Source organism: Dermacentor andersoni, unplaced genomic scaffold (genome assembly GCF_023375885.2).
Source record: "Dermacentor andersoni unplaced genomic scaffold, qqDerAnde1_hic_scaffold ctg00000039.1, whole genome shotgun sequence".
Lineage (NCBI taxonomy): Eukaryota > Metazoa > Arthropoda > Arachnida > Ixodida > Ixodidae > Dermacentor > Dermacentor andersoni.
Window position 1 is genome coordinate 20,251,880 of NW_027314752.1, and position 5,863 is coordinate 20,257,742.

Sequence of the window (5,863 nt, forward strand, 5' to 3'; positions counted from 1 at the left end):
CGTTGCCTACAAACTATTTACTAAGGTAATCGCAAATAGAATCAGGAACACCTTAGACTTCTGTCAAGCAAAGGACCAGGCAGGATTCCGTAAAGGCTACTCAACAATAGATCATATTCACACTATCAATCAAGTGATAGAGAAATGTGCGGAATATAACCAACCCTTATATATAGCTTTCATTGATTACGAGAAAGCGTTTGATTTTGTCGAAACCTCAGCAGTCATGGAGGCATTACGGAATCAGGGTGTTGAAGAGCCGTATTTAAAAATACTGAAAGATATCTATAGCGGCTCCACAGCCACCGTAGTCCTCCATAAAGCAAGCAACAAAATCCCCATAAAGAAAGGCGTCAGGCAGGGAGATACGATCTCTCCAATGCTATTCACAGCATGTTTACAGGAGGTATTCAGAGACCTGGATTGGGAAGAATTGGGGATAAAAGTTAATGGAGAGTACCTTAGTAACTTGCGATTCGCTGATGATATTGCCTTGCTTAGTAACTCAGGGGACCAATTGCAATGCATGCTCACTGACCTGGAGAGGCAAAGCAGTAGAGTGGGTCTAAAAATAAATCTGCAGAAAACTAAAGTAATGTTTAACAGTCTCGGAAGAGAACAGCAATTTACAATAGGCAGCGAGGCACTGAAAGTCGTAAGGGAATATACCTACTTGGGGCAGGTAGTGACGGCGGATCCGGATCATGAGACGGAAATAATCAGGAGAATAAAAATGGGCTGGGGTGCGTTTGGCAGGCATTCTCAGATCATGAACAGCAGGTTACCATTATCCCTCAAGAGAAAAGTATATAATAGCTGTGTCTTACCAGTACTCACCTACGGGGCAGAAACCTGGAGGCTTACGAAAAGAGTTCTACTCAAACTGAGGACGACGCAACGAGCTATGGAAAGAAGAATGATAGGTGTAACGTTAAGGGATAAGAAAAGAGCAGATTGGGTCAGGGAACAAACGCGAGTTAATGACATCTTAGTTGAAATCAAGAAAAAGAAATGGGCATGGGCAGGACATGTAATGAGGAGGGAAGATAACCGATGGTCATTAAGGGTTACGGACTGGATCCCAAGGGAAGGGAAGCGTAGCAGGGGGCGGCAGAAAGTTAGGTGGGCGGATGAGATTAAGAAGTTTGCAGGGACGGCGTGGCCACAATCAGTACATGACCGGGCTTGTTGGAGAAATATGGGAGAGGCCTTTGCCCTGCAGTGGGCGTAACCAGGCTGATGATGATGATGACCAATTCCTCTATACACCAGAGGTTGCTCTCGTACAGGTTATAGGCCGCAGGCACCGAGAGAGTACAGGGCGAATGCATACCAGGCTGGCTCATGCTGCAGCTGTGGTTAGCATGGACACTGACGCCCTCAACAAAGAGTGTTTTCACCCAAGAAAACGGCTACTGTCCGCGGTGGTAAGGAAGAGTAGCATGACATGTCCCTTAGTTTTGCACTACCGGGCAATATAGTCGGTGGCGACCGCTACCCATCACACGGCAGCAGGAGACTTCGAAAAGGAATCGAGTAAGTCCAGTAGCGAGACGACAACCGCTGCGGAGCTCCGTGTCCTCTTGGGGCTACCGCCAACCTCATTCGAACTGCTTAAGGAGTGAAATAATCAAGCGTCGGTATATTTAAAAGATATTTACAAACTGAGTTAACGCTTTGTGCACACGATTACTGCCCGAACCAGCTGCACGTTCCCTCTGCGAAATAGTCTTCCTTATTGATAGTCAGCATGCCTTTACACCATGTCCCCTGCTCCGTGGCAACAGACAACACATGAATAAAGGGAAAATCAGACATCCACCCGTTCGTAGCAATTGCTACAAAGGAAACCCATACGGATTCCTCGAAAGGAAAGCCTCAAAGTTGAAGAAAAATTCGTCCTGGTCCGGGACTCGAACCCGGGACCACCGCCTTTCCGGGGCAGCCGCTCTACCATCTGAGCTAACCAGGCGGCTAGCAGATGGCAGAGCGAAGTCGAATTTGTCGACAACACGAGGCAAAGGCAAGTAATTTTTCTTCAACTTTGAGGCTGTCCTTTCGAGGAATCCGTATGGGTTTCCTTTGTAGCAATTGCTACGAACGGGTGGATGTCTGATTTTCCCTTTATTCATTACTTCTCTCCACCTTGCGGGTTTCCGCAGAACTACTACGTCAAACACTTGCCTTTGCCTCGTGTTGTCGACAAATTCGACTTCGCTCTGCCATCTGCTAGCCGCCTGGTTAGCTCAGATGGTAGAGCGGCTGCCCCGGAAAGGCGGTGGTCCCGGGTTCGAGTCCCGGACCAGGACGAATTTTTCTTCAACTTTGAGGCTTTCCTTTCGAGGAATCCGTATGGGTTTCCTTTGTAGCAATTGCTACGAACGGGTGGATGTCTGATTTTCCCTTTATTCATTACTTCTCTCCACCTTGCGGGTTTCCGCAGAACTACTACGTCAGACAACACATGTGCCCACCGTCAATTCCTGGACATATCATAGTAACTTTAGATGACTGCAGCAGCAAAGGGCATGCTTTTCCTTTATAAAGACACCTCATCTTTGGAGTCCGGCCTGTGAGTGCACATTTCGAGACCTAAAACTTTTGGTGGCTTCAGTGCCAGCTCACGGCATTTTCATCTGACTGCCTGGACTAAGTTGCATATTGACACCGCTGGTGTCGCAAGGAGAACTCTTATAATTGCTTACCGCAGACTGCGAGTCTGCATATCAAAAGGTAAATGTTTTGTCCACTGCAAGACTGGTTCTGTGGCAATTTAGATATAGCAATCCGGACCGAGTTGTATACGCGGACATGTAGTATAGGTGTGAAGGTTGATGCTTTGCTTGTGCAGGGCTTCTACAGTCCGCAACATGTGATCTCTTGTAATGCTCTGATGCTTTCAAGAGCGTACAAACTACAGAATTTTTAAACTCCAGTGCCTAGCAGTCATCTTCGTCATTAGGAAGGCCTGAGCATATCTCCACTGCCGCAAGTATACAATAGTCAATGACCCACATTCACTGTATCTTGTTAGGTTTTACACAACATATGGCCGGATTGTGTAGAAGGCATTGCACCATAAAGAATAAAGAGGTTCTTTTACATCCAAAGCGGGTCATATCAAACCTGTTCTCCTTGGTTCTTTCAATACGTGACGATATAACATCCAGTCATTTTGGCTTTCGACATACTCAGCACCAACCTTCCAAGAGGTTTGTTCTGTCCATCAAATAATTATTGGGGCTTCAGCAGGCTCTTTGCAATCAATTAGACCACGCACATTTTTCGTTAAGGCCGGCATCGAATTTCTCAGCCTGCTTCAGAACGCCTCCGCTTGCTTCCGCTAGAATACAAAGTGCATCGATTACTTAACTTCGCATTTAGAAGCGGAGACACTTACATTTGCCACAGCAGACGTCCCTGCATGCGGCAGGTTGTCATCAGTGGCCAACGACGGCAGTTCACCGCACACGTCCCCTAAAGGCATTTACAACTTTTAGGATCTGCATGAGGCCGTCGCTCCCCTCATTCCCCTGCAAGCAAAGTCCTGGCCGAGTGCACTCAATTAACACCACCGAAAATACTTTCAATGTATGCCATCAGTGACTAGTAAATATGGACGCCATCTTACGTTTCTTGTATGCCCCCATTCCTGGAATAGTGTAGAGAAAAATACTGGGTGTGCCTCGAATTCTCCCCTGTACGCACACCTTCCCTCACTGACTACGGGACACTGTGGACACTATTCCACCTTTCTCGCCTCAAGAAGACCCTTCCATAGCCGAAGCTTTATGTCATGCTAAAAAGCACGTCGTCTGGCACATCATCGGACGTAGGGATAACACAGCAAGTTTCTTGCAATTTAATCTGCTTAGTTTGTCGTGCTTAGCAACTTAAGTGACGGGAATTATGTTGCCACCGAACTGCCGACAAGTAATCCGCATCCGCGCGAGACGCAAGTTGTTCACCTGGCCTACTATGGCTGAGTGAACTCTCTCAAATGCAAGTACCCCTGCTTGGATCGACAAAGTTACTGCTACGCTTAGCCTTTGTGAACGTTTAACGAGAAGGCAAACATAGCTCTGATGGCATCGTGCGAGGCACGACAATGACGCCATAAATACAAGCGACTCATGCATGACAGTGCAAAATACTGGTTTGCTTCTTCCGCACAATGACATCGAAGTAAAGATTTCGGGTATTGTAATTGCAGAGATGTGCGCACTAATATCGTTACACTTTTTATTTGCATCGTTTTTGTCCTACCAATTTAAAGTCCTACCCACACGTCCTACCCATTTTATAGAAGTTTTACGTCAAGAAGCAGAGTTCGTTTCCTGGAATGATTTGGGGACTGGGGATGAGTTCTCCTCGAAACTTTTATTAGCTGCATGAAAAATAACGAAGCCATTTTACTTTCTTAAGCTTTTAGCAAGAAAAACCAGGGGAGTGTCGATACATGACTGGCTGCATATTTAGACCGAAATTTTATTAGATTTGCGCGGTGCAGCCACAAAAGATGCAACTTAAATGTGTAACGACATTACTGCGCACATATCTGCAAAGTCTTTAAGATATTACTTTGTCTACTGTGCAGCGCGTAGAAAAAACTGTTTGCCATCCCTTAAGATTCTGCATGATCAGGTCACACATAAATGGAGACGCATGTGTGCATACATGTAAGTTCGCATGGTCTGCTACCCATCATCTCACCAACCTTTCATTTCAGCAGAATAGCCCCAGCTGACAATAAGGGCAGCTATCCTCGGGATCGTGCCTCGCTGACAAGAGGGTGCACACATGGTGCGAAATCGTTGATTCCGAAATAATACGTGAGGTCTCTTCAAGTAAAAGGCATGATCACGGGGCTTTACAAACTGTTCTCATCCCTCTTTCAAAGGAATTGCCATAATCTGAGTTTAATGTGCTTTTACAGAAGCAGTGGCAAGGTTTGTTTACAGTTCCCGAATAGAAATCAACAAATGTGTAGAGCCTGAAAAAATTACTATTGAAGAGCGAAATAATGACTTCATTCGCAAGTCTAGACGGCCTGTGCTGATACGTAGCGTTAACAGCCCTGTAGGGCCTGTAAGACAAACTGCACTATTACCACATGTTGCGTTCTGCGAGCGATATCGCAACGCGCTGCAAACGCACAAGCCGCCGCCGACGAGCGAGTACCTGCATGGAGATGAATACAAACGTGGTGCAGTCTAGTCGAGCATCTGCCTGGCGTTTCCTACTTTTTTAGTGTAGCGGTCGTTTTCATTCAACTGCGCCCATTGTGTTCAGCGATGAGGACACTGTTAAAGGTGGATTTGTCCATTAGGAACGTTCGATCGAGACTCTGTAAAACGAAAACTTAGCAGAATGCACGCAGGGCAAAAGTCTAAAGCTAATGCTGGCCGCAGTCTCGAGTTTCCACTAGATGTGCCAGCAAGATATCATGAGTGGACAGTAATGCCCTCTGGCGGCGTTCGCCTACCATTCCCCATACCGTCCCAGTGCCTGGAAAAGCAGGAAAATAGTGCTACCTCTAGCACATGCGGGCAACTTAGCATGATGATTATTGGTTCAAGTACGTGCACAGCATAAATTATTGACTCAGCCCGTTATAGCTTACGTCGTGTTGGAAAGACAAATTAACCAAGTGCACTCAAATTATTCACTGATAGCTCAACTAAATCTGGTAGTTACATCGGGGATATAATCCTCCGAGAAAAATAGCGGCGCAGTATTTAAGCACATCGCATCTCACTAGGTCTACAGCTGAGGACTTAACCACTTTCCTGAACCCGGGCCATATGATCAACAAATAAAAAAAAAAACTTAAAAATAGGATGTCTTGCGCGACATACAGCAG

The 5,863-nt window shown here is 46.1% G+C and overlaps 1 non-coding gene across 1 annotated transcript; it reads left to right on the forward strand.

The window, feature by feature from the left end:
• The first annotated feature begins 2,235 nt into the window (after window positions 1–2,235).
• TRNAS-GGA (transfer RNA serine (anticodon GGA)) lies at window positions 2,236–2,310 on the forward strand. The gene has a single exon. It is a non-coding gene; the product is annotated as a tRNA-Ser (tRNA).
• Window positions 2,311–5,863: the final 3,553 nt, after the last annotated feature.